Below are 27,621 nucleotides of genomic sequence, written 5' to 3' on the forward strand. Positions count from 1 at the left end.
CCCAACGGTTTAAAGTCTAAAATATTGTTGATTAAGATGTGGAATTCAACTAGCAAATTAACTCTGGGATATACATTCGTCCATAATTGCGTGGCACCTTTGCCTGGTCAATATCCAGTTCTAGGAGCAGCCATCCCTAGAACAATGTACCACAAACTTCAGCACTTATGATCAAGGGCATGTGCCAACACAGATGTAGATCTAAACTAACATTTTTTTTACCGGGTTTAGGTAAATAAATAAATTAAATAAATAGTGGGCCCCTGCGGGTGGAAGAGAAGATAGGTACACGTGCTCTTTGGAGCTAGACATATCCATGGGCACAATCCCCACTCCAGCAATGCTCGAAGGTCTATGTGCAGGAGTAGCTCCAAAAAAAGGGCTTCCACGGCATCACTGGCCTCTTTAAGGAAGAGAAGCTAGGAATGGGGGAAGGTACAAAATCCCAGCTCTTAGTGTAGTAAGTTCAGCTGCTACTACGGAACAGGGAAAGCAACTGATGACTCCTTTGAAGCCACTCAGCCATCTATCTGCTGTTGTCCCAAAACACCTGTGCTCAGCTCAGGAGCAGATGACTCCAGGAAATGTACACATAAGAAGGCAGCCATCAACCCCCACCCCCACCCCCCGAAACACCTGTGCCTCTGCCTTAGCTGTGTTGTCCATGGTGGGCCCTGTGCTCTCTGGCAGCAAGGCTCCAATAGAAGTGTTCTGACAGAGCTTTTGCAGCTAGTGGTTGCCCCCAGAACCTCCCTTTAAACAAGTTTCCTGCCATAGGAGGAAGAGGAAGGGCATTGCCCTACTGAGGGAATCTCTATGGGACCAGTAGGGCCCCATGTGCGTCTCCTCCCTACTTTCAATCCTTCCCTCCTTTGCCCATCCCCTAGGGCCTGTGGAACCTAGGAGAAGGGGAAAACTTTATTTCTGTGAAGGCAGCTGAGCCTACTTCCTTCATTGGTGGGCACAAACCATAGACATAGTTTGACTTCTATATTTGGGGGGGGTAATGGGAGGTGGTGAGGCTCTGTGGGGGATCCAGGTGTGTGGGGGGGGCACTCTGGATGCAGGGGGTAAGCCTTTGTGGGGGTGGGGATTCAGGCACAGGGGCACTCAGAGGAGGGCTTAGTGGAGTTTGGCAGAGGAGTCTGGGAGAAAGGGGGCTCTGGATGCAGGGGGTGAGGCTCAGTGGGGTGGGGATTCAGGTGCAGGTGGCCTAGTGGCGGGGGGGCCGGATGCACAGGGATTGGGTGGATGGGGGCGCAGCCCATCCATGCCCATTGCGGGAGGTCCCGGACAACTGGAAAAAGGTAAATATAGTGCCCATCTTTTAAAAAGGAGAGGAGGATCTGGGTAACTACAGGCCAGTCAGCCTCACCTCAGTCCCCGGAAAAATCATGGAGCAGGTCCTCAAGGAATCCATTTTGAAGTACTTGGTGGAGGGAAAGGTGATCAGGAACAGTCAACATGGATTCACCAAGGGCAAGTGTCATAAATATAAAGGGAAGGGTAAACCCCTTTGAAATCCCTCCTGGCCAGGGGAAAGCTCCTCTCACCTGTAAAGGGTTAAGAAGCTAAAGATAACCTCGCTGGCACCTGACCAAAATGACCAATGAGGAGACAAGATACTTTCAAAAGCTGGGAGGAGGGAGAGAAACAAAGGGTCTGTGTCTGTCTGTATGCTGGTTTCTGCAGGGGATAGACCAGGAATGGAGTCTTAGAACTTTTAGTAAGTAATCTAGCTAGGTATGTGTTAGATTATGATTTCTTTAAATGGCTGAGAAAAGAATTGTGCTGAATAGAATAACTATTTCTGTCTGTGTATCTTTTTTGTAACTTAAGGTTTTGCCTAGAAGGGTTCTCTATGTTTTTGAATCTAATTACCCTGTAAGATATCTACCATCCTGATTTTACAGGGGGGATTTCTTTATTTCTATTTACTTCTATTTTTATTAAAAGTCTTCTTGTAAGAAAACTGAATGCTTTTTCATTGTTCTCAGATCCAAGGGTTTGGGTCTGTGGTCACCTATGGAAATTGGTGAGGCTTTTTATCCAACATTTCCCAGGAAAGGGGGGGTGCAAGTGTTGGGAGGATTGTTCATTGTTCTTAAGATCCAAGGGTCTGGGTCTGTAGTCACCTAGGCAAATTGGTGAGGCTTTTTACCAAACCTTGTCCAGGAAATGGGGTGCAAGGTTTTGGGAAGTATTTTGGGGGGAAGGACGCGTCCAAACAGCTCTTCCCCAGTAACCAGTATTAGTTTGGTGGTGGTAGCAGCCAGTCCAAGGACAACGGGGGGAATATTTTGTACCTTGGGGAAGTTTTTGACCTAAGCTGGTAAAGATAAGCTTAGGAGGTTTTTCATGCAGGTCCCCACATCTGTACCCTAGAGTTCAGAGTGGGGGAGGAACCTTGACAGCAAGTCACGCCTGATCAACCTGATTGCCTTCTATGATGAAATAACTGGCTCTGTGGATATGGGGAAAGCGGTGGATGTGACTTACCTTGACTTTAGCAAAGCTTTTGATGTGGTCTCCCACAGTATTCTTGCCAGCAACTTTAAAAAGTATGGATTGGATGAATGGACTATAAGGTGGATAGAAAGCTGACTAGATCGTCTGGCTCAACGGGTAGTTATCAATGGCTCAATGTCTAGTTGGCAACTGGTATTAAGTGGAGTCCCCCAAGGGTTGGTCCTGAGACTGGTTTTGTTCAACATCTTCATTAATGATTTGGATGATGGGATGGATAGCACCCTCAATAAATTTGCAGATGACACTATATGACAGGTTGGACCCCCACTTCTGGGATGCCACCCGATGTGCTGGGGTTTAACTGAGCCTCCCTTGCTCAATCAGCTGGGTTCCCTCTCCCTGCTTTGCTGAATTAGGCTCTCCGGCCTCTTGCAGCACACACAGGGCCACACCCTGCTGCAGACACAGACTGAAGTCAGATCTGTGTGAGAGGACTCCCCCCAGCACTCATGTGTCCACCCCTTTTGGGAGACAAACCCAAGATAATGCTGTCTTGCACTGTATAGAAATATCTGTACAGCACAAGCTCATAAAAATCCACTCTCTTCTTCAGTGTGAAGAGAGATGTGCATGACTTCTTGCCCCCCCAGTTAGAAATGACATAAACTGGGTTATATTATAAACAATAAATAAGTTTATTAACTACGAAAGGTATATTTAAAGTGGTTCAAAGGATAGCAAAGAGAACAAAGCAGATTACCTTAGTAAATAAACAAAAGCTGAGACTGAGCTTAACATACTAGATAGGTAAGATACAAATTAACAAATTCTCACCCTGAGTGATTAAACAGGCTGGCAGGTTCTTAAGGCATAAGTTGTCTTGGCTTTCCCAGGTTTTCTTACAGAGGCTAAAGATCTTAGCCTGGGACCATCACTTCTCACAGTTCAGTCTTTGTTCCTCAGGTGTTTTCAGGTGTGTTGTCAAATAGAGAGTGAGGACCCCTCATGTTGTCATTGTCCCTCTTTTATATCTTTCTCTCACTTGCTGAAAAGCTTTTTTGCTGTGACCTGGGTCAAACAGTTCCCATTGTATAGGGCAGGGGTTCTCAAACTGGGGGTCAGGACCCCTCAGGGTTTGCAAGGTTATTATATGGGGGGGGGGTCGCGAGCTGTCAACCTCCAACTCAAACCCCGCTTTTCCTCCTGCATTTATAATGGTGTTAAATATATTTTAAAGTTTTTTTAATTTATAAGGGGGGTTGCACTCAGAGGCTTGCTACGTGAAAGGGGTCACCAGTATAAAAGTTTGAGAACCACTGGTATTGAGCTATCTGACCCGAGTCAAACAGTTCCCATTGTGTAGAGCTATCTCTGAGAGGTTTCTATTGCACATGTGATGGGGCAAGGTTAGATGGCTATAGTAAAGTAGTGGGAGACAGATATATTAGCAAATCCCTGTTACCAGGATAAGCAAATAGCAGCTGCTCCAGGTCAATTAAGACACCTGGGGCCAATTAAGATCTTTCCAGAAGGCAGGGAAGACAGCTAGGTTGATTGGGACACCCGAAGCCATTCAGGGGCTGGCTAAAACTAGTTAAAAGCCTCCCAGTTAGTCAGGTGTGGGGGGGTGGGATGGTGTGTGTGTGTGTCAGGAGTTGTAGGAGGAAGCCATGCTGTGGGAGAAACTGAGCAGTACAAACCATATCAGACACAAGGAAGAGGCCCTGAGGTAGGGTGAAGTAGCTATTGAGGAAACGGGGGCTGCTGTGGGGAAGTGGCCCAGGAAGCTGTATGTGTCCTGTTTCCAAAAGGTCAGCTATATAGCTGATACTATTAGGGTCCTGGGATGGAGCCCAGAGTAGAGGGCGGGCCCAGGCTCCCCTCTTTCTCCCCCAAAAGTAATCACTGAGACTGGGAGACAACAGAGACTGTGCAAGGGAGAGTAGCTTCTCCTCATCACCCTTGCTGGCTTATGATGAAAATGTGTCTGTAGGCTGTGACCCTTGCCTCTAGAGAGAGAAGGGCTACTTGGAGGGTCACAGTGAGCCTCTGAGGCTAGTGAAATCCGCCAGGAAGCACGGGACCCATGGAGACAAGGACAGAGCTTTGTCACACACACAGTTCCTGGGCTGATCCTTATGCTTGTGTTCATTTCTTCAATAAACCACTAACAGTGTTTGGCCTCATCCAACGTACCACATTTGAAATACAGAGACATGGTCAATATTCCCAGCTTCAGATAAACACATTCAGTAAATCATAACCTTTCCAGTGATACCTTACATGAGCCATCTTGCATAAAGTACATCTCAGTTATGTCACATTCATATCATAAGCATATCTTCATGAAGAATATGGAGTGAAACGTCACACACTAAGCTGAGGGGAGAGGTAGATACGCCGGAGGGTAGGGTTAGGGTCCAGAGTAACCTAGACAAATTGAGGATTGGGCCAAAAGAATTCTGATGAGGTTCAACAAGGACAAGCTCAGAGTCCTGCACTTAGGACAGAAAAATCCGATGCACTGCTACAGGCTGGAGACTGACTGGCTAAATGGCAGTTCTGCAGAAAAGGACCTGGGGATTACAGTGGATGAGAAGTTGGATATGAGTCAACAGTGTTCCCTTGTTGCCAAGAAGGTTAACGGCATATTGGGTTGCGTTAGTTGGAGCATTGCCAGCAGATAGAGGGAAGTGATTAACCCCCTCTAGTCGGCACTGGTGAGGTCACAAATGGAGTACTGCATCCAGTTTTCTCTTTTAGTTTCCATTTAACTAGCTTCCTCATTTTTGTGTAGTTCCCCTTTCTGAAGTTAAATGCTACTGTGGTGGGCTTTTTTGGTGTTCCTCTCACAGGGTTATTAAATTTAATTATATTATGTTCGCTATGACCAAGTGGTTCAGATATACTCACCGCTTGGATCAGATCCTGTGCTCCACTTAGGGCTAAATCAAGAATTGTCTCTCCTCTAGTGGGTTCCAGGACTAGCTGCTCCAAGAAGCAGTCATTTATGATGTCAAAAAACTTTATCTTTGCATCCTGTCCTGAGGCAACATGTCAATATGGGGATAGTTAAAATCCCCCATTATTATTGAGTGTTCTATTTTTATAGCCTGTCTAATCTCCCTGAGCATTTCACAGTCACCATCAAAATCCTGGTCAGGTGGTTGGTAGTATATCCCTATTCTTATTGTTCAAGCATGGAATTTCTATCCATAAAGATTCTATGGTACAGTTTGGTTTATTTAAGATTGTTACTATATTTGGTTACTATTCTGTCATTTCTATATATTTTGTACCCTGGTATTACCCTGTCCCATTGATTATCATCTTTTCACATAGTTTCTGTGATGCCTATTATATCTTATTTAATATGAGGCACTCAAGTTGACCCATCTTAGTATTTAGACTTCTAGCATTTGTATATAAGCACTTATAAAAGTTGTCACTTTTTAGCTGGCTGGACTCCTTTTCATTTGACTATTTCTTGTCAGCTCCTACCTGTACTTTATCATCTTCCATCCTCTCCTCCTTACTAGGATATAGAGAATCCCCATTAATAGATCCTCCCCTAAAAGATGTCTCTGACCTAACCATATGCTCCTCCACACGTTAGCTTTCCCTCAGCCCTTAGTTTTTTAATTCCTGTATGACCTTTTTAATTTTATGTGCCAGCAATCTGGTCCCATTTTGGTTTAGGTGGAGCCCATCCTTCCTGTATAGGCTCCTCCTTTCCCAAAAGATTTCTACATTCTTAATAAATCTAAAGCCCTTCTCCCTACACCATCATCTCATCCACGCATTGAGACCCCATAATTCTGCCTGTTTAACTGGCCCAGTACGTGGAACTGGAAGCATTTCAGAGAATGCTACCATGGAGGTCCTGGACTTCAATCTCTTACCTAGCAGCCTAAACTTGGCCTCCAGGACCTCTCTCCTATCCTTCTCTATGTCATTGGTACCTATGCGTACGATGACCACTGTCTCCTCCTCAGCACTACACATAAGTTTGTCTAAATATCTTGAGAGATTTGCAAACAAAGCAAAGTAAGGGCTGACATAGCCCAGAGGAGATTGTTTGGGTGGCTAATAGGCTGATGGTGTCAGAGAGCTGACACCCAGTTAAGCACAAGCAAGTCTCCCTTTTTCCTTGGTGGCACAGAGCAACCAGGTGACTCACAGTCCCGGGCACCCCGAGACATGTCACAGCTATGAAAAGCATAATAAATTTTATATTCTCTTTGCTCTATGACACTGCATGGGAAAATATTTTTACTTGGAATTCTATCCATCTGATGAAGTGAGCTGTAGCTCACGAAAGCTCATGCTCAAATAAATTGGTTAGTCTCTAAGGTGCCACAAGTACTCCTTTTCTTTTTGCAAATACAGACTAACACGGCTGTTACTCTGAAACCTATCTTATACTCATGTCATATTGTTACTTGACACTAAACTTAATTATACTCTAATGAAATCTCTGACCCTTAAGCAATGAAATTATGGATTTACTCCTCAGAGCTAGTCATAACTAATATATTTTAATAAATGGGAGATGTTCACAAAAACCATGAGGCAACTACTTATTTCACCTGGGAATCCTTCTCTCATAGTATAATATAATATGTAATATAAAGCTCAAATGTCAACTCTCTCCATTTTCAAAAGGAAGGGAGGAAAAAATAAATTAATTAGCTGTTCAAGGCCCTACATTAATTCCCAGGGTTTGTTTGTTTGTTTTAATGTATTTGCACACAGACACCCAATACTTTAATTAATGACTGTAAAACAAAGGGACTGAAATCCATAATAGGAATCAACACAAGATTTTCCTAATCTCTAACCTAAATCTCCTTTGCTGTAGATTAAGCCCAATACTTCTTGTCCTACTTTAAGTTGACATGGAGAAGAGTTGGTCACCAGCCTCACCTTTTACATATTTGAAGACTTTTAACAGATTTCCCCCTTCAGCCTTCCCTTGTCTAGATTAAACATGGCCAGTTCTTTCAACCTTTCCTCACAAGTCGTATTTCCTAAACTACTTCTCATTTTTGTTGCTCTCCTCTGGAGGCTCTCCAGTTTATTCACATATTTCCTAAAGTGTGGAACCCAGAAATGGACACACTGCTCCAGCTGAGGCCCCACCACTGTCAAGTAGAGTGGGGCCATTACCTTCCGCGTCTTACATATTACACTTCTGTTAAAACACACCAGAATTATTTTGCCCTTTTCACAACTGCATCACTGTTGACTCATATTCAATCACTGATCCACTATAACCCCAGATCCTCTTCTGCAGTACTACAGCCTAGCCACTTATTCCCCATTTTGAAGTGTGTATGTTCGATTTTTTTTCCTACCTAAGTGAAGTACTTTGCACTTGTCTCTATTGAATGGCATCTTGTTGATTTCAGACCAATTCTCAAATTTGTCAAGGTCAATTTGAATTCTAATCCTGGGCTCCAAAAGAGCTTGTAACCCCTCCCAACTTGATCAACAGCAGGTCACAAAGGCAATATGGAATTCAACTTATGTCTGTGAACACTCTTTTAGGGGCATGGGAACTAACACAATGGCTCAGATCATTGGCTTATGAGATCTATTTATTTTTTAAACCTCACGACTGTCACTCTATGTTCCAGTGGTGGATTAATGCACGGGCCCATGGGACCCGTGCCCAGGGACTCCAGTCAAGATGGGGGCCCTGCAGGAGTGCTAGAACCTGGGTAGAAGTGTGGAGGGGGGCACCAGTGCCAGAACTGTATCCATGTACCCTGCTCCTCTTCTTCCCGCTGAGGCCCTGCTCCAGGCCAGGCAAGAAGCTGGAGCCAGGCCATGGTAAGAGCCGTCCAGGGAGCCTGGGCTGCTGTGGGGATTCTTGGACCCTCCGCCTGTCCCGGGTGGGGGCCCAGGTGCCAGAGAGCAGCCCCGGCCCATGTCCCCGCCTGGTTCTGATGCCCCTCAACCCCCAGGATGTGGGAGGCCCACGTGTTCTTTGTGCCCGGGGCCCCCGTAAATCTTAATCTGCCTCTGCTGTGTTCCCATTAGCCATATAAATGCAGCATCTAATCAGCCCTCCTCTTGAGTTATTCAGATTGTTACTTCACTCTGTTTTCTCTAAGAATGGCCTCCCATTGACTTTGCTGGACTTTGGAACAAGGCCTGAACTGCCCACATGATGATATTAGAGTTTGTCTCTGATAGTACTCCCAGACCACGTGTTCTCTTTCATGCCCTCTGTATACTGTTTAGTGTCAGTCTCTACTCATCCTTTATGTTGTTGTACACTATGTTTTACTGAGCTTTAATTGGTTTAAAACAAATAAGAACATATAGAGACATTAAAGATTAGAATAAATCTCATCCTTATAAAGTTCGTTTAATTCTCATCTATAAAAATGGAATAAGTAACTAACCTCCAGAAGGGATATTTATTACCTCAGAAGTTCTGTTCACAGAATACCAATGTACCATGTAGCTTGCTAGGCTTTTCCCACTTATAATGCAACTTTCCTGGAGATCAAAATGCACAGGGTGAGATCCTCCTCCCTTCCCATGCCCCTCTCCACCAAGTAGAGGAGCCCTGAAAGCCCCATATCAAGCCTAGGGTGCAGGACTGGCCTTAGGGCCGGGCAACCTGGGCGCCCGCTGAAGCCAGGGGGCACTGTGGTGCAGAGGCCAAGGGCTCAGCCTTCCCCTCTCTGCCTGTAGGGTGCAGCCTGGCATGGCAGGAGCATCCACTTCTCTGCTCCTAGCAGAAGGTCCCTTCTCGCCACCTCACCTGGTCTGTCAGCCCGGCTCCAAGCCCTGCCTCTGCACTCTGCGGCTGCCAGCGGTGGGCTCTTTCCCCCTCCTCCCCCCAAACTGTCCCAGCCCTGCCGTTCCTCTTTCCATGGGCAGCTGAATGAAAGCCATGCCACCCAATGGAAGGTGAGTGTGGTGTCTCAGCCAGCCAATGGGAGCTGGAAGTTGCCGGCCTCTTCCAGGTTGGGAGGGGAAGGGACTGGGAACTAAAACTGCTGGGCAAAGAGACCAGTAAGTCTTACAGGGTCCTGACCCCATGACCCAGCTCCCAGCCCCTCCCTGCCAGCTCCCAGGGGACCCCTCCCTGTGCCCTCAGTTCCCAGCCCCCCTCCATGCCCACACAGCTCCCAGGAGGCCCCTCCTTCTGCCCCACATGTCCCAGCCGCCCAGTTCTCAGGGGCCCCCCATTCTCCTCAGTTCTCAGGGTGTCCCTCACATCTTTGAGGTCCCCCTCCTGCATGCCACACTCTGACCCCACAGTTCCCCATGCTCCCCAGATGTCAGGGGCTCCCCCTTTTTCTTACTCATTGCAAAAGGAGATGTTAGTGCAGAGGGTTGGGGATATTTCAGGAGTGAACCTTCCACCATCTCTACCCACCCTAACTACCTTCAGTGTGCTGGAGCATTTTAACCTCCCCCTGCCCCAGTAATCCACCTTTCCTGGGACTGGGGAGGGGCACTTAAATATTGGGGATGCTCAGTATTGGGGTGTGAGGAGAGACATGCCCTTCTGGAGCCCCCATGTCACTGTTATCCCCACACCAATGTCCCTTTCTGGGGCCCTCAGGTCACCATGTGCCCCTGCCACCACAGTCCTTTGTTTCCCTCCTGTCACTGCGCCTCCCCTAGGGCTGCTGACCCTCTGAGGCTCTGGCAGAGAAGATGGATGCCATGCTGAGTGGAAGAGGTTGGGAGGTGCAGGAGAGGTACAACTTTGCCCCAGTGCCTGCTCACCATGTCAGAGTGAAGCAGATTGCTTGCTACATCGTCTTGGCTGTCCTGCTCAATGATCAGATGATGGTTCCCTGTAGCACTGGCTGGGGGGTCAAAGTGACTGCTGGGGGGTTTCCTATGATGCCCATCACCATGGCATCCAGATCTGAGTCACTGCAAGGCAAGACCAGCCCTACCGGTGGGTGATGTGGTCAGGGGGGTGCTGTGATTAAGAGGCAAGAAGCAGGGTGGGCCTGGAGTGTGAGGTCATGGAAGGGAGTTTGGGGTGGTGGGGAGAGAGGTAACTGGGCTGGGGTGATCAGGGTGGGGTGCGGAGGGGAATCTAGGAAGGCAGCTGGGGCCAGGGGTGCCAAAATACAGGTTTTCCTAGTGTGACGTGTGTCCCCCCCCCCCCCCAGGATGTAAACCCAAATGATATTGTCTTGCACTGCACAGAAATCTATACAGAATAACCTCATGCAATTCACTTCATCCCTCAGTGTGGAACAAGATATGCAGAGCTTTTTGCCCCCCCCCCCCGATATGAATTGCGCAAACTGGGTTTTAGAAAACAAAACAAGTTTATTAACTACAAAGGATAAATTTTAAGTGATTATAAGGGATAGCAAATTACTGAGCAAATAAAACAAAACACGCAAACTACACTTAATACACTAAATTAACTGGTTAATAATAGCACATTTTCACCCTAAATGTTGTTTTATGCAGGTTGCAGAGTTTCTTGAAGGTAAACTGCACACATTGCACCTAAAATATACAGATATTCCTTTCACAGGCTAGACCTTTCTCACCTGGGTTCAGCCCACCACCCCCAGCTTAGTTCCTTTGTTTAGTCAGGTGTTTTCAGCATCTTCCTTCTTGGGTGGGAAGGCAGTGGAGAAGAACACAGATTAACTCACTCACTCACTCCCCAGCCTTAAATAGGATTTGCATATGGCAGGAATCTTTTGTTTCCCGGTTTGACCCCCACCCTCTCATAGTGGAAAAATAACAGCAGTCCAAGATGGTGTCCACTACCAGGTGACATGATCACATGACCCTGCAGTGTCTTAGGCCCCATCTACACTGGCAAGTTTGTGCGCAGTAAAGCAGCTTTGAGCGCTCTAACTCCCGAGGTGTACACACTGCCAAGCCACTTAGTGCACAGAAACTACGCAGATGCAGCCCTCTAAAAAAACCATCCCAACGAGAGGCAGAGAGCTTTCTGCACCGGGGCTACAGCATTCCGGTGCCAGTGTAGACACTGTGGTGATTACAGTGCAGCGACTGGCCTCTGGGAGGTGTCCCACAATGCCTCTCCTCACCTCTCCAGCCATTGGTTTGAACTCTACTGCCCTGCCCTCAGGTGACCAACCGTCAGCCCCACCCTGTACATTCCTTTGCAAATTTGAAAGTCCCCTTCCTGTTTGCTCGGTGATGTGTTCAGTGGTCTCAGCGCATCTTTCCAGGTGGCCAAGCCTGCTCCACGAGCCAGGCTTTCCCCAGCTTGGAGCAATGCCAAGCTGCTGGACCTCATCGACATTTGGGGAGAGGAGGCAGTGCAGACACAGCTGCACTCCAGCCGTCGGAATTATGATACCTACAGACAGATTTCTCGATGCATGACTGGGACACAATGCAATGCGGGGTCAAAGTGAAGGAGCTGCAGAACACCTACCACAAGGCACAGGAGGCAAACTGCTGCTTCGGTGCTGCGCCCACGAGCTGCTGGTTCTACAAAGAGCTGGATATGATACTCGGTGGCAATCCCACCTCCACTGCAAAGGACCCTGTGGATACTTCGGTGGCTTGCTTGCCAGTCGAGAGTGGACCGAGTCAGGATGAGGCAATCTTGGACAAAGACGGGGAGGGAGACCCATGGGCAGATGATGACTCAGAGGCCAGAGAGGCATGCAGCCAGGAGCTCTTTTCTATCCCAGAGGAGCCTAGCCAGACACAGCAGTCGGATCTTGGCAAAGCACAAACAGGAAAGGAGGCCCCTGGTAAGTGGATCTGATTTTGGGAATTGCTGAAGTGAGTTGTTAGGGGCAGGAGGGCTGCAGAAAGCCAGCTCGTCTTCCACCACATGCCTAGTCTGAGCGGCAGAACAGGCTGTTGATACACTCCCTCACTTCACGGGAATCTCCCTCAGAGATATCCAGGAAACTCTCGTGGCAATCCGCTGCCGCAGGTTCCTTGGCAGAGCTGCTTTGTTTCTTGCCCTTTAACAGTAACTTTCCCATGCCACTTTGCCGTGACGGATGGATGGACCATTGCTGCATACAGGCTAGCCACATAGGCGCCAGGGCGGAAGCTGCAGGCTTGGAGAAGACCCTCCCTTGATTCCCTGCTCATCCTCATCAGTGCGATATCTTCCATAATGATCATCTCCTGTGAAAAGCGTGGGGACAGGAATGATTATCAGGCCCATCCTACAATGCTGGCTCTCCCCAAGGGCCCAAGAGCCACGTGCCCAGTGTACAGCAGGGTCCAGGAACAGTGATTTACCCTGCCCATGAGGCTACTCACCTTTTGGGGGGTCTTGTGCCTCATGTGTGCTTGCCTGGGGTCAGCCAGTTAGTGACAGGTGTGTGAGTACTGGCTGTGTTTTAAAGCATTGAAACAGTGTTGTCTGTGTTGCAAACAGTACTGCTTCTGTAAAATGTTGCATTTAAACTTCACAGAGATGATCTTGGGAGCACAGCCTCCCTCTTTGTTATTGGCGACAGAACGACTGCGCAGAATTAGAAAGCGGCCAAGAAGAACTAAGGAGGACTTTCTGTGTGAGGTTATGATGCACTCTGCAGCCGAGAAAAAAGAATTGAAGGAGGGACAGCGAGAAGGGGGACCGAAAGGACAATGCGGCACACCAGAAAGAAGCCACGGAGTGGCTGTTAACAGTTATGGAGCACCAAGCGGACACGCACCAGGCGATACTAGCTCTTCAAACCGAGCAGCTCCGTGCCCGCCCTCCCCTGCAGCCGCTGTCGCAAAACTCTTTCCCATGCACCTCCCCCCCACACACACACACCACCAACACACTCTTATCAACCTCCTGGCTCCACTCTCTACCCGCAGCATTCCACTCTTCCCTCCTCAGAGTCCAGCAGTGCGGATTCCCACTACTCACTGCACTCAACACCCATCCCTCTGCAATTTGGCCCTGCTGAAGTACAGCACTCGTTGCATCATTCTCCAAAGGAGAACGTTGGGTATGATCCCGGGACCCCTCCTCCTCTTGAGACCTTCCCTTCCCCCACCCCCCTCCCTGCTGACAATTTTTTTCATTTGACTCTCTCCTCTGGTTGTATGCTTTCAAAGAAATACAATTCTTTTATTGAAAGACATCTTTATTCTATTAAGTGAAAGCAAAAAGAGCACTGCAAAGTAATATACAATTATGTTAAGGCCCCTTCTTGCATCATGTGCACCATCCTGTGCCTTGTGGAAGTTTTTGGAAACTGTAGGGGACAATTTCCTGGTGCAAGTGCTGGAGGAACCAACTAGGGGCGGAGCTCTTCTTGACCTGCTGGTCACAAACCGGGAAGAATTAGTAGGGGAAGCAAAAGTGGATGGGAACCTGGGAGTCAGTGACCATGAGATGGTCGAGTTCAGGATCCTGACACAAGGAAGAAAGGAAAGCAGCAGAATACGGACCCTGGACTTCAGAAAAGCAGACTTTGACTCCCTCCGGGAACTGATGGACAGGATCCCTTGGGAGAATAACATGAGGGGGAAAGGAGTCCAGGAGAGCTGGCTGTATTTTAAAGAATCCTTATTGTGGTTAAAGGGACAAACCATCCCGATGTGTAGAAAGAATAGTAAATATGACAGGCGACCAGCTTGGCTTAACAGTGAAATCCTTGCTGATCTTAAAAACAAAAAAGAGGCTTACAAGAAGTGGAAGATTGGACAAATGACCAGGGATGAGTATAAAAATATTGCTCGGGCATGTAGGAATGAAATCAGGAAGGCTAAATCAGACCTGGAGTTGCAGCTAGCGAGAGATGTTAACAGTAACAAGAAGGACTTCTTCAGGTATGTTGGCAAAAAGAAGAAAGCCAAGGAAAGTGTGGGCCCCTTAATGAATGAGGGAGGCAACCTAGTGACAGAGGATGTGGAAAAAGCTTATGTACTCAACGCTTTTTTTGCCTCTGTCTTCACAAACAGGGTCAGCTCCCAAACTACTGCACTGGGCAGCACAGCATGGGGAGGAGGTGGCCAGCCCTCTGTGGAGAAAGAAGTGGTTCGGGACTATTTAGAAAAGCTGGACGTGCACAAGTCCATGGGGCCGGATGTGCTGCATCCGAGAGTGTTAAAGGAATTGTCGGATGTGATTGCAGAGCCATTGGCCATTATCTTTGAAAACTCATGGCCATCGGGGGAAGTCCCGGAAGACTGGAAAAAGGCTAATGTAGTGCCAATCTTTAAAAAAGGGAAGAAGGAGGATCCTGGGAACTACAGGCCAGTCAGCCTCACCTCGGTCCCTGGAAAAATCATGAAGCAGGTCCTCAAGGAATCAATTCTGAACCACTTAGAGGAGAGGAAAGTGATCAGGAACAGTCAGCATGGATTCACCAAGGGAAAGTCATGCCTGACTAATCTAATTGCCTTCTATGATGAGATAACTGGTTCTGTGGATGAAGGGAAAGCAGTGGACGTGTTATTCCTTGACTTTAGCAAAGCTTTTGACACGGTCTCCCACAGTATTCTTATAAGCAAGTTAAAGAAGTATGGGCTGGATGGATGCACTACAAGGTGGGTAGAAAGTTGGCTAGATTGTCGGGCTCAACAGGTAGTGATCAATGGCTCCATGTCTAGTTGGCAGGCAGTATCTAGCGGAGTGCCCCAAGGGTCGGTCCTCGGGCTAGTTTTGTTCAATATCTTCATAAATGATCTGGAGCATGGTGTGGATTGCACCCTCAGCAAGTTTGCGGATGACACTAAACTGGGAGGAGTGGTAGATACGCTGGAGGGTAGGGATAGGATACAGAGGGACCTAGACAAATTGGAGGATTGGGCCAAAAGAAATCTCATGAGGTTCAACAAGGACAAGTGCAGAGTCCTGCACTTAGGACGGAAGAATCCAATGTACCACTACAGACTAGGGACCGAATGGCTAGGCAGCAGTTCTGCAGAGAAGGACCTAGGGGTTACAGTGGACGAGAAGCTAGATATGAGTCAACAGTGTGCCCTTGTTGCCAAGAAGGCCAATGGCATTTTGGGGTGTATAAGTAGGGGCATTGCCAGCAGATCGAGGGATGTGATCGTTCCCCTCTATTCGACATTGGTGAGGCCTCATCTGGAGTACTGTGTCCAATTTTGGGCCCCACAGTACAAGAAGGATGTGGAGAAATTGGAGAGAGTCCAGCGAAGGGCAACAAAAATGATTAGGGGTCTGGAACACATGACTTATGAGGAGAGGCTGGGGGAACTGGGATTGTTTAGTCTACGGAAGAGAAGAATGAGGGGGGATTTGATAGCTGCTTTTAACTACCTGAAAGGTGGATCCAAAGAGGATGGATCTAGACTATTCTCAGTGATACCAGATGACAGGACAAGGAGTAATGGTCTCAAGTTGCAGTGGGGGAGGTTTAGGTTGGATATTAGGAAAAACTTTTTCACTAGGAGGGTGGTGAAACACTGGAATGCATTACCTAGGGAGGTGGTGGAATCCCCTTCCTTAGAAGTTTTTAAGGTCAGGCTTGACAAAGCCCTGGCTGGGATTATTTAGTTGGGGATTGGTCCTGCTCTGGGTAGGGGGTTGGACTAGATGACCTCCAGAGGTCCCTTCCAACTCTGATATTCTATGATTCTATGAATCACCTCCTAGCATTACAAGCACTGCCATCCCAAGCACAGCAACAAATATTAGTTGCTTTCAGCTTCAAATTGCTGCCTCAAAGAATCCCTGATCTTTATTTATGGCCCCACGCTGTGCCCCTTTAATAACCCTGGTCTCTGGCTGTTGAAACTCAGCCTCTAGGCACTAAGCCTCTGCGGTCCAGCCCTCAGTGAAGCTTTCACCCTTCCTTTCACAAATATTATGGAGCATACAGCACACGGCTATAACCACAGGAATATAACCATTGGCCATGTCCAACTTCCCATACAGGCATTGCCAGTGGGCTTTTAAATGGCCAAATGCACACTTCACAGTCATTCTGCACTTGCTCAGCCTGTTGTTGAACTGCTCCTTGCTGCTGTCAAGTTGCCCCATGTATGGCTTCATGAGCCACAGCATTAAGAGGTAGGTGGGGTCTCCCAGGATCACATTGGGCATTTCGACTTCCCCTACGCTGATCTTCTGGTCTGGGACGAAAGTCCCTGCTTGCAGCTTCTTGAATAGGCCAGTGTTATGAAAGATGCATGAGCCTGTATTAATTTCTGTGAAATGCCCACGGTGATCCACAAGCACCTGGAGAACCATTGAGAAATACCCCTTCTGATTAGTGTACTCAGTGGCTAGGTGGTTTGGTGCCAGAATTGGAATGTACGTGCCATTGATCGCCCCTCCGCAGTTAGGGAAGCCCATTTGTGCAAAGGCATCCACAATGTCACACACGTTGCCCAGAGTCACAGCCTTCCAGAGCAGGATGCAATTAATGGCCCTGCACACTTCCATCAACACGAGTCCAAAGGTCGACTTTCCCACTCCGAACTGGTTAGTGACCGACCGGTAGCAGTCTGGAGTAGCCAGCTTCCACAGTGCAATTGCCATGCGCTTCTCCAGTGACAGGGCAGCTCTCATTTTTGTGTCTTTGCACCGCAGAGCTGGGGCGAGCTCATCACACAGTCCCATGATTGTGGCTTTTCTCATGTGAAAGTTCAACAGCCACTGCTTGTCATCCCAAACGTGCAGCACGATGTGATCCCAGCACTCAGTGCTTGTTTCCCAAGCCCAAAAGCGGCATTCCACCATGGTCAGCACCTCCATGAATGCCACAAGCAATCTCACGTCGTAGCTACTCCACGTGGCAAGATCCATGTCGGACACCTCTTTCGTTTGTAGTTTAAGGAATAACTCCGCTGCCATTCATGAGGTGTTGGTCAGTGTGAACAGTATACTGGTCAACAGCTTGGGATCCATTCCTGCAGCCCGAAAGAGACAGGGCAGGGTGTGCAGTACACAAACCGTTGAAATATGGCGCCAAATGCAAACGGAAGCACAGGGATTGCTGGGATGAAAACCAATGTATCACGGGGCATTGGAACAGGACCCAGGATGCCCCTTGACCCCTTCCATCTTCCCACAAGTCTTAACGGCAAAAGAGAAAGAGGTGTTCTGTGGGGTAGCTTCCCAGAGTGCACCGCTCCGAACAGTGCCACAAGTGCCACAAGTCTGAACATGCTGTTGCACAGGCAGCTGTCAGTGTGAACACACAACAGCGGTTTTCCTTCGGCGCTGTCTGAGCGGCACTGTAATTGTCGGTGCTGTAACTCTGAAAGTGTAGACATGCCCTTAGAAGCATACTAGGAAACTTCTAAGGAAGGACGAAGGTCACTATCCTCAAAGTCCTATTATTAAAGTCCTATTATCCTCAAATTCCTATTATTCTCCCTAACGTCCCAATCCAGACTAATTGCATCTGTGTGGTGGGCATTCCCCAGGTGAAAAAACGGTAGTAATTGTTACCAAGTGAATAAATCTAACTAGTCATACAAAAATGATACATAAATAGAATGGATAATACTATTCAGAATGTCATAACCTTTCCAGTGATACCTCACATGTCCCATCTTGCATAAAACATATCTCAGTTATGCCATATTCAGATCAAGCGCATATCTGTATTAATATTATGGAGCGTAGAGGAACATACAGGATGCTATTTTCCCAAAGGCCGGATCAGGCTGAGACTGAAGGACAAGGGACTCGCAGATACCGCTTCGGCTGCCTGAGGACAAAAGGCTTGCCGCAAAGCCCAGAGTGGACCAGAATGCTCCTTTCCAGGCAGACATCAAGGGTGTACGTGGGTGCAAGCAGGTGGGGATGAAAAAAAGAGAGCGATGGGAGGGAAAGAGCAGCTGCACCAACAGCAGCAGCTTGGAGAATGCGGGTATCGATCCCGCTACCTCTCACATGCTAAGCGAGCGCTCTACCATTTGAGCTAATTCCCCCTTTACCTCCAAGGTGCCCCACCCCCTCCGCCACCCGCTGTTAACTCAGCACAAACCCCCTCCAGAGATCTCTTCACCCCGCAAAACAAATTACCTTTACACTTGCCCAGAACCTGGGAAAGGACTCAGCAAGGACACGTGACATAGCAAACAACGCTGCTTCCCTTTCTTGCCTTTAAACAAAATACACCTGTCCAGAGACCATCAGAGAAAGTCACACACGCCCGTGCCTTGCACACCCACACATACCTAACGCCTCCCTTCATGACAACAAGAAGAGCAAAAACTGCCAAGTAAAGGGGACGAGTTGCCTCCCTGCCCGCCTATTCCGTGCACAGGTCAAGGACAGCAAAGCTTCAGATAACCTACGGATAGCCCGGCAGCTCCTTGACAGAAATTCCGCCAGATCGCGCTTCTAGCAATTCTCCGCCAGAAGCCTTTTACACACTCTCTGCAATCACGGTTGCCCCAGAACAAATCCCAGCTCTACAAATGTGATGGACCAAAGCCCCAAAAGGAAAGAAATGGAACCGCGCCCTCACACTCCTCCATAAAATGACCTTTATGACGCAGAGGAACCATGGACAAAGGGAGAGCAAACCATGGAAACGCACACGTTGCTACAACCATGAGCAGAATAGCCCGCCATCAGCAGCGCACACGATCGGTTGAGCCTGAAGGACAAGGGACTCTCAGCGACTAAAGGGCCTTTTCTTTTCCCCCTACGTTCTCCTCCTCCCTGCCACCAGAAACTAAGTCCCCCCGGCACCTCTGCCCCACGCAAAAAACACCGAGGACAGCTTGGGGACATAGCTTCGGCCAGTCCATTTTATGACAGAGGCGCCCCGCTACCAGGGTGACAAATGGCACTTCCGAAGCCTGACATCGATAGCTCCATGTCTACGCTGTGAGTGCGGGAGGGCGAAGAAAAAGGAACTCTGCCTATGAAGGCGTAAACCGTGGCCTAGATCCTTGGAAGCAGGTGTGGTAGAGGAAAGTAGTGGCAAGTGGTGCTTTAAATGCAGCAGACTTCCATCGGCCTGTCTCGCACAAATGCAGTAAAACAGGGCAATGGGCAGAGTGGGAGCGCTAAAGAAGAGCGTGTAACAAAGGAAACAAAAGGCAGTTCCTTCGAGCCGGAGTTCAACCAGCGACCTAAGGATTCCCAGGAGAATTAAACCTACAGTCCTCCGCTCTACCAGCTGAGCTATCGAAGGAAGACAGGAACAAAGAGCCCACAGTGACTCAAGGTGTCAGGCAGAAGTGCCACTGGCACTAACGGCTAATTATAGGCTTGCCCGTGCCCAGCCCTTGAAAGGAAGAAGCCACACACACCTATCCCTTCATCCTCACGGCTGCCCCGGTTGCTGGGTAGCCGCCTCGTCTACCCTCAATTCACCCAACAGGAAGCCCGCACACATATACCGCTCAAAGGCTCCCTAACAGGCACGGCACGAAGACAACGCCGCAAGGGAAGAACGGAACTCCGGGGGCACGACGCTAGCCCTGCCTGCGAGCCGGGACGCCGCATCCTCCCGCTGACCCACAAGCACGCGCAGCACACCGCTGGGACCCCAGCCCTGATTCCCACCCAGAATAGGGACGGTGGTGCAAGGGAAAACCCCTCCGACGCCGGAGCTTCCTGCCTGGCTCGAAAGGGGCCTTTGAAAACACAACTTTTTCTCAGCCCATTTCCCTTCCCCTTCGTCAATAATTGACACATTCCCACTCCCACCCTTTCACACCCGACTCGGCCTCCCACGCCTCCCTCAGGAAAAACAAACACAAAGAGACTCCCAAAAGAAAAGAACTCAGACACACACGCTCCTGAAAGAGAAGCTGCCCCTTTGGCTGCCTGAGGACAAAAGGCTTCCCGCAAAGCCCAGAGTGGACCGGAACGCTCCTTTCTGCGCAGACATCAAGGGTGTGCGTGGGTTCAAGCGGGTGGGGATGAAAAAAAGAGAGCGATGGGAGGGAAAGAGCAGCTGCACCAACAGCAGCAGCTTGGAGAATGCGGGTATCGATCCCGCTACCTCTCACATGCTAAGCGAGCGCTCTACCATTTGAGCTAATTCCCCCTTTACCTCCAAGGTGCCCCACCCCCTCCGCCACCCGCTGTTAACTCAGCACAAACCCCCTCCAGAGATCTCTTCACCCCGCAAAACAAATTACCTTTACACTTGCCCAGAACCTTGGAAAGGACTCAGCAAGGACACGTGACATAGCAAACAACGCTGCTTCCCTTTCTTGCCTTTAAACAAAATACATCTGTCCAGAGACCATCAGAGAAAGTCACACACGCCCGTGCCTTGCACACCCACACATACCTAACGCCTCCCTTCATGACAACAAGAAGAGCAAAAACTGCCAAGTAAAGGGGACGAGTTGCCTCCCTGCCCGCCTATTCCGTGCACAGGCCAAGGACAGCAAAGCTTCAGATAATCTACGGATAGCCCGGCAGCTCCTTGACAGAAATTCCGCCAGATCGCGCTTCTAGCAATTCTCCGCCAGAAGCCTTTTACACACTCTCTGCAATCACGGTTGCCCCAGAAGAAATCCCAGCTCTACAAATGTGATGGACCAAAGCCCCAAAAGGAAAGAAATGGAACCGCGCCCTCACACTCCTCCATAAAATGACCTTTATGACGCAGAGGAACCATGGACAAAGGGAGAGCAAACCATGGAAACGCACACGTTGCTACAACCATGAGCAGAATAGCCCACCGTCAGCAGCGCACACGATCGGTTGAGCCTGAAGGACAAGGGACTCTCAGCGACTAAAGGGCCTTTTCTTTTCCCCCATGTTCTCCTCCTCCCTGCCACCAGAAACTAACTCCCCCCGGCACCTCTGCCCCACGCAAAAAACACCGAGGACAGCTTGGGGACATAGCTTCGGCCAGTCCATTTTATGACAGAGGCGCCCCGCTACCAGGGTGACAAATGGCACTTCCGAAGCCTGACATCGATAGCTCCATGTCTACGCTGTGAGTGCGGGAGGGCGAAGAAAAAGGAACTCCGCCTATGAAGGCGTAAACCGTGGCCTAGATCCTTGGAAGCAGGTGTGGTAGAGGAAAGTAGTGGCAAGTGGTGCTTTAAATGCAGCAGATTTCCATCGGCCTGTCTCGCACGAATGGAGTAAAACAGGGCAATGGGCAGAGTGGGAGCGCTAAAGAAGAGCGTGTAACAAAGGAAACAAAAGCCAGTTCCTTCGAGCCGGAGTTGAACCAGCGACCTAAGGATTCCCAGGAGAATTAAACCTACAGTCCTCCGCTCTACCAGCTGAGCTATCGAAGGAAGACAGGAACAAAGAGCCCACAGTGACTCAAGGTGTCAGGCAGAAGTGCCACTGGCACTAACGACTAATTATAGGCTTGCCCGTGCCCAGCCCTTGAAAGGAAGAAGCCACACACACCTATCCCTTCATCCTCACGGCTGCTCCGGTTGCTGGGTAGCCGCCTCGTCTACCCTCAATTCACCCAACGGGAAGCCCGCACACATATACCGCTCAAAGGCTCCCTAACAGGCACGGCACGAAGACAACGCCGCAAGGGAAGAACGGAACGCCGGGGGCGCGACGCTAGCCCTGCCTGCTAGCCGGGACGCCGCATCCTCCCGCTGACCCACAAGCACGCGCAGCACACCGCTGGGACCCCAGCCCTGATTCCCACCCAGAATAGGGACGGTGGTGCAAGGGAAAACCCCTCCGACGCCGGAGCTTCCTGCCTGGCTCGAAAGGGGCCTTTGAAAACACAACTTTTTCTCAGCCCATTTCCCTTCCCCTTCGTCAATAATTGACACATTCCCACTCCCACCCTTTCACACCCGACTCGGCCTCCCACGCCTCCCTCAGGAAAAACAAACACAAAGAGACTCCCAAAAGAAAAGAACTCAGACACACACGCTCCTGAAAGAGAAGCTGCCCCTTTGGCTGCCTGAGGACAAAAGGCTAGCCGCAAAGCCCAGAGTGGACCGGAACGCTCCTTTCTGCGCAGACGTCAAGGGTGTACGTGGGTGCAAGCGGGTGGGGATGAAAAAAAGAGAGCGATGGGAGGGAAAGAGCAGCTGCACCAACAGCAGCAGCTTGGAGAATGCGGGTATCGATCCCGCTACCTCTCACATGCTAAGCGAGCGCTCTACCATTTGAGCTAATTCCCCCTCTACCTCCAAGGTGCCCCACCCCCTCCGCCACCCGCTGTTAACTCAGCACAAACCCCCTCCAGAGAGCTCTTCACCCCGCAAAACAAATTACCTTTACACTTGCCCAGAACCTGGGAAAGGACTCAGCAAGGACACGTGACATAGCAAACAACGCTGCTTCCCTTTCTTGCCTTTAAACAAAATACACCTGTCCAGAGACCATCAGAGAAAGTCACACACGCCCGTGCCTTGCACACCCACACATACCTAACGCCTCCCTTCATGACAACAAGAAGAGCAAAAACTGCCAAGTAAAGGGGACGAGTTGCCTCCCTGCCCGCCTATTCCGTGCACAGGCCAAGGACAGCAAAGCTTCAGATAATCTACGGATAGCCCGGCAGCTCCTTGACAGAAATTCCGCCAGATCGCGCTTCTAGCAATTCTCCGCCAGAAGCCTTTTACACACTCTCTGCAATCACGGTTGCCCCAGAAGAAATCCCAGCTCTACAAATGTGATGGACCAAAGCCCCAAAAGGAAAGAAATGGAACCGCGCCCTCACACTCCTCCATAAAATGACCTTTATGACGCAGAGGAACCATGGACAAAGGGAGAGCAAACCATGGAAACGCACACGTTGCTACAACCATGAGCAGAATAGCCCGCCGTCAGCAGCGCACACGATCGGTTGAGCCTGAAGGACAAGGGACTCTCAGCGACTAAAGGGCCTTTTCTTTTCCCCCTACGTTCTCCTCCTCCCTGCCACCAGAAACTAACTCCCCCCGGCACCTCTGCCCCACGCAAAAAACACCGAGGACAGCTTGGGGACATAGCTTCGGCCAGTCCATTTTATGACAGAGGCGCCCCGCTACCAGGGTGACAAATGGCACTTCCGAAGCCTGACATCGATAGCTCCATGTCTACGCTGTGAGTGCGGGAGGGCGAAGAAAAAGGAACTCTGCCTATGAAGGCGTAAACCGTGGCCTAGATCCTTGGAAGCAGGTGTGGTAGAGGAAAGTAGTGGCAAGTGGTGCTTTAAATGCAGCAGATTTCCATCGGCCTGTCTCGCACGAATGGAGTAAAACAGGGCAATGGGCAGAGTGGGAGCGCTAAAGAAGAGCGTGTAACAAAGGAAACAAAAGCCAGTTCCTTCGAGCCGGAGTTGAACCAGCGACCTAAGGATTCCCAGGAGAATTAAACCTACAGTCCTCCGCTCTACCAGCTGAGCTATCGAAGGAAGACAGGAACAAAGAGCCCACAGTGACTCAAGGTGTCAGGCAGTAGTGCCACTGGCACTAACGACTAATTATAGGCTTGCCCGTGCCCAGCCCTTGAAAGGAAGAAGCCACACACACCTATCCCTTCATCCTCATGGCTGCTCCGGTTGCTGGGTAGCCGCCTCGTCTACCCTCAATTCACCCAACGGGAAGCCCGCACACATATACCGCTCAAAGGCTCCCTAACAGGCACGGCACGAAGACAATGCCGCAAGGGAAGAACGGAACGCCGGGGGCGCGACGCTAGCCCTGCCTGCTAGCCGGGACGCCGCATCCTCCCGCTGACCCACAAGCACGCGCAGCACACCGCTGGGACCCCAGCCCTGATTCCCACCCAGAATAGGGATGGTGGTGCAAGGGAAAACCCCTCCGACGCCGGAGCTTCCTGCCTGGCTCGAAAGGGGCCTTTGAAAACACAACTTTTTCTCAGCCCATTTCCCTTCCCCTTCGTCAATAATTGACACATTCCCACTCCCACCCTTTCACACCCGACTCGGCCTCCCACGCCTCCCTCAGGAAAAACAAACACAAAGAGACTCCCAAAAGAAAAGAACTCAGACACACACGCTCCTGAAAGAGAAGCTGCCCCTTTGGCTGCCTGAGGACAAAAGGCTAGCCGCAAAGCCCAGAGTGGACCGGAACGCTCCTTTCTGCGCAGACGTCAAGGGTGTACGTGGGTGCAAGCGGGTGGGGATGAAAAAAAGAGAGCGATGGGAGGGAAAGAGCAGCTGCACCAACAAAAGCAGCTTGGAGAATGCGGGTATCGATCCCGCTACCTCTCACATGCTAAGCGAGCGCTCTACCATTTGAGCTAATTCCCCCTCTACCTCCAAGGTGCCCCACCCCCTCCGCCACCCGCTGTTAACTCAGCACAAACCCCCTCCAGAGAGCTCTTCACCCCGCAAAACAAATTACCTTTACACTTGCCCAGAACCTTGGAAAGGACTCAGCAAGGACACGTGACATAGCAAACAACGCTGCTTCCCTTTCTTGCCTTTAAACAAAATACATCTGTCCAGAGACCATCAGAGAAAGTCACACACGCCCGTGCCTTGCACACCCACACATACCTAACGCCTCCCTTCATGACAACAAGAAGAGCAAAAACTGCCAAGTAAAGGGGACGAGTTGCCTCCCTGCCCGCCTATTCCGTGCACAGGCCAAGGACAGCAAAGCTTCAGATAACCTACGGATAGCCCGGCAGCTCCTTGACAGAAATTCCGCCAGATCGCGCTTCTAGCAATTCTCCGCCAGAAGCCTTTTACACACTCTCTGCAATCACGGTTGCCCCAGAAGAAATCCCAGCTCTACAAATGTGATGGACCAAAGCCCCAAAAGGAAAGAAATGGAACCGCGCCCTCACACTCCTCCATAAAATGACCTTTATGACGCAGAGGAACCATGGACAAAGGGAGAGCAAACCATGGAAACGCACACGTTGCTACAACCATGAGCAGAATAGCCCGCCGTCAGCAGCGCACACGATCGGTTGAGCCTGAAGGACAAGGGACTCTCAGCGACTAAAGGGCCTTTTCTTTTCCCCCTACGTTCTCCTCCTCCCTGCCACCAGAAACTAAGTCCCCCCGGCACCTCTGCCCCACGCAAAAAACACCGAGGACAGCTTGGGGACATAGCTTCGGCCAGTCCATTTTATGACAGAGGCGCCCCGCTACCAGGGTGACAAATGGCACTTCCGAAGCCTGACATCGATAGCTCCATGTCTACGCTGTGAGTGCGGGAGGGCGAAGAAAAAGGAACTCTGCCTATGAAGGCGTAAACCGTGGCCTAGATCCTTGGAAGCAGGTGTGGTAGAGGAAAGTAGTGGCAAGTGGTGCTTTAAATGCAGCAGATTTCCATCGGCCTGTCTCGCGCGAATGGAGTAAAACAGGGCAATGGGCAGAGTGGGAGCGCTAAAGAAGAGCGTGTAACAAAGGAAACAAAAGCCAGTTCCTTCGAGCCGGAGTTGAACCAGCGACCTAAGGATTCCCAGGAGAATTAAACCTACAGTCCTCCGCTCTACCAGCTGAGCTATCGAAGGAAGACAGGAACAAAGAGCCCACAGTCACTCAAGGTGTCAGGCAGAAGTGCCACTGGCACTAACGACTAATTATACGCTTGCCCGTGCCCAGCCCTTGAAAGGAAGAAGCCACACACACCTATCCCTTCATCCTCACGGCTGCCCCGGTTGCTGGGTAGCCGCCTCGTCTACCCTCAATTCACCCAACGGGAAGCCCGCACACATATACCGCTCAAAGGCTCCCTAACAGGCACGGCACGAAGACAACGCCGCAAGGGAAGAACGGAACGCCGGGGGCGCGACGCTAGCCCTGCCTGCTAGCCGGGACGCCGCATCCTCCCGCTGACCCACAAGCACGCGCAGCACACCGCTGGGACCCCAGCCCTGATTCCCACCCAGAATAGGGACGGTGGTGCAAGGGAAAACCCCTCCGACGCCGGAGCTTCCTGCCTGGCTCGAAAGGGGCCTTTGAAAACACAACTTTTTCTCAGCCCATTTCCCTTCCCCTTCGTCAATAATTGACACATTCCCACTCCCACCCTTTCACACCCGACTCGGCCTCCCACGCCTCCCTCAGGAAAAACAAACACAAAGAGACTCCCAAAAGAAAAGAACTCAGACACACACGCTCCTGAAAGAGAAGCTGCCCCTTTGGCTGCCTGAGGACAAAAGGCTAGCCGCAAAGCCCAGAGTGGACCGGAACGCTCCTTTCTGCGCAGACGTCAAGGGTGTACGTGGGTGCAAGCGGGTGGGGATGAAAAAAAGAGAGCGATGGGAGGGAAAGAGCAGCTGCACCAACAGCAGCAGCTTGGAGAATGCGGGTATCGATCCCGCTACCTCTCACATGCTAAGCGAGCGCTCTACCATTTGAGCTAATTCCCCCTCTACCTCCAAGGTGCCCCACCCCCTCCGCCACCCGCTGTTAACTCAGCACAAACCCCCTCCAGAGAGCTCTTCACCCCGCAAAACAAATTACCTTTACACTTGCCCAGAACCTTGGAAAGGACTCAGCAAGGACACGTGACATAGCAAACAACGCTGCTTCCCTTTCTTGCCTTTAAACAAAATACATCTGTCCAGAGACCATCAGAGAAAGTCACACACGCCCGTGCCTTGCACACCCACACATACCTAACGCCTCCCTTCATGACAACAAGAAGAGCAAAAACTGCCAAGTAAAGGGGACGAGTTGCCTCCCTGCCCGCCTATTCCGTGCACAGGCCAAGGACAGCAAAGCTTCAGATAACCTACGGATAGCCCGGCAGCTCCTTGACAGAAATTCCGCCAGATCGCGCTTCTAGCAATTCTCCGCCAGAAGCCTTTTACACACTCTCTGCAATCACGGTTGCCCCAGAAGAAATCCCAGCTCTACAAATGTGATGGACCAAAGCCCCAAAAGGAAAGAAATGGAACCGCGCCCTCACACTCCTCCATAAAATGACCTTTATGACGCAGAGGAACCATGGACAAAGGGAGAGCAAACCATGGAAACGCACACGTTGCTACAACCATGAGCAGAATAGCCCGCCGTCAGCAGCGCACACGATCGGTTGAGCCTGAAGGACAAGGGACTCTCAGCGACTAAAGGGCCTTTTCTTTTCCCCCTACGTTCTCCTCCTCCCTGCCACCAGAAACTAAGTCCCCCCGGCACCTCTGCCCCACGCAAAAAACACCGAGGACAGCTTGGGGACATAGCTTCGGCCAGTCCATTTTATGACAGAGGCGCCCCGCTACCAGGGTGACAAATGGCACTTCCGAAGCCTGACATCGATAGCTCCATGTCTACGCTGTGAGTGCGGGAGGGCGAAGAAAAAGGAACTCTGCCTATGAAGGCGTAAACCGTGGCCTAGATCCTTGGAAGCAGGTGT

At 50.1% G+C, this 27,621-nt stretch overlaps 9 non-coding genes across 9 annotated transcripts; all 9 read right to left on the minus strand.

The window, feature by feature from the left end:
* Positions 1-18,251: 18,251 nt before the first annotated feature.
* Positions 18,252-18,324, minus strand: TRNAA-AGC (transfer RNA alanine (anticodon AGC)). The gene has a single exon. It is a non-coding gene; the product is annotated as a tRNA-Ala (tRNA).
* A 1,127-nt stretch (positions 18,325-19,451) lies between these two features.
* TRNAY-GUA (transfer RNA tyrosine (anticodon GUA)) lies at positions 19,452-19,541 on the minus strand. Its single transcript is given in 2 exon segments — positions 19,452-19,487; positions 19,505-19,541. It is a non-coding gene; the product is annotated as a tRNA-Tyr (tRNA).
* Positions 19,542-20,329: 788 nt separating this feature from the next.
* On the minus strand, positions 20,330-20,402 carry TRNAA-AGC (transfer RNA alanine (anticodon AGC)). Its single transcript has one exon. It is a non-coding gene; the product is annotated as a tRNA-Ala (tRNA).
* A 1,126-nt stretch (positions 20,403-21,528) lies between these two features.
* TRNAY-GUA (transfer RNA tyrosine (anticodon GUA)) lies at positions 21,529-21,618 on the minus strand. The gene is given in 2 exon segments: positions 21,529-21,564; positions 21,582-21,618. It is a non-coding gene; the product is annotated as a tRNA-Tyr (tRNA).
* A 788-nt stretch (positions 21,619-22,406) lies between these two features.
* TRNAA-AGC (transfer RNA alanine (anticodon AGC)) lies at positions 22,407-22,479 on the minus strand. Its single transcript has one exon. It is a non-coding gene; the product is annotated as a tRNA-Ala (tRNA).
* Positions 22,480-23,606: 1,127 nt separating this feature from the next.
* TRNAY-GUA (transfer RNA tyrosine (anticodon GUA)) lies at positions 23,607-23,696 on the minus strand. Its single transcript is given in 2 exon segments — positions 23,607-23,642; positions 23,660-23,696. It is a non-coding gene; the product is annotated as a tRNA-Tyr (tRNA).
* Positions 23,697-24,484: 788 nt separating this feature from the next.
* On the minus strand, positions 24,485-24,557 carry TRNAA-AGC (transfer RNA alanine (anticodon AGC)). Its single transcript has one exon. It is a non-coding gene; the product is annotated as a tRNA-Ala (tRNA).
* A 1,127-nt stretch (positions 24,558-25,684) lies between these two features.
* On the minus strand, positions 25,685-25,774 carry TRNAY-GUA (transfer RNA tyrosine (anticodon GUA)). The gene is given in 2 exon segments: positions 25,685-25,720; positions 25,738-25,774. It is a non-coding gene; the product is annotated as a tRNA-Tyr (tRNA).
* A 788-nt stretch (positions 25,775-26,562) lies between these two features.
* TRNAA-AGC (transfer RNA alanine (anticodon AGC)) lies at positions 26,563-26,635 on the minus strand. The gene has a single exon. It is a non-coding gene; the product is annotated as a tRNA-Ala (tRNA).
* Between the last annotated feature and the right edge of the window lie 986 nt (positions 26,636-27,621).

Source organism: Eretmochelys imbricata, chromosome 2, assembly GCF_965152235.1.
Source record: "Eretmochelys imbricata isolate rEreImb1 chromosome 2, rEreImb1.hap1, whole genome shotgun sequence".
NCBI classification, from domain to species: Eukaryota; Metazoa; Chordata; order Testudines; family Cheloniidae; genus Eretmochelys; species Eretmochelys imbricata.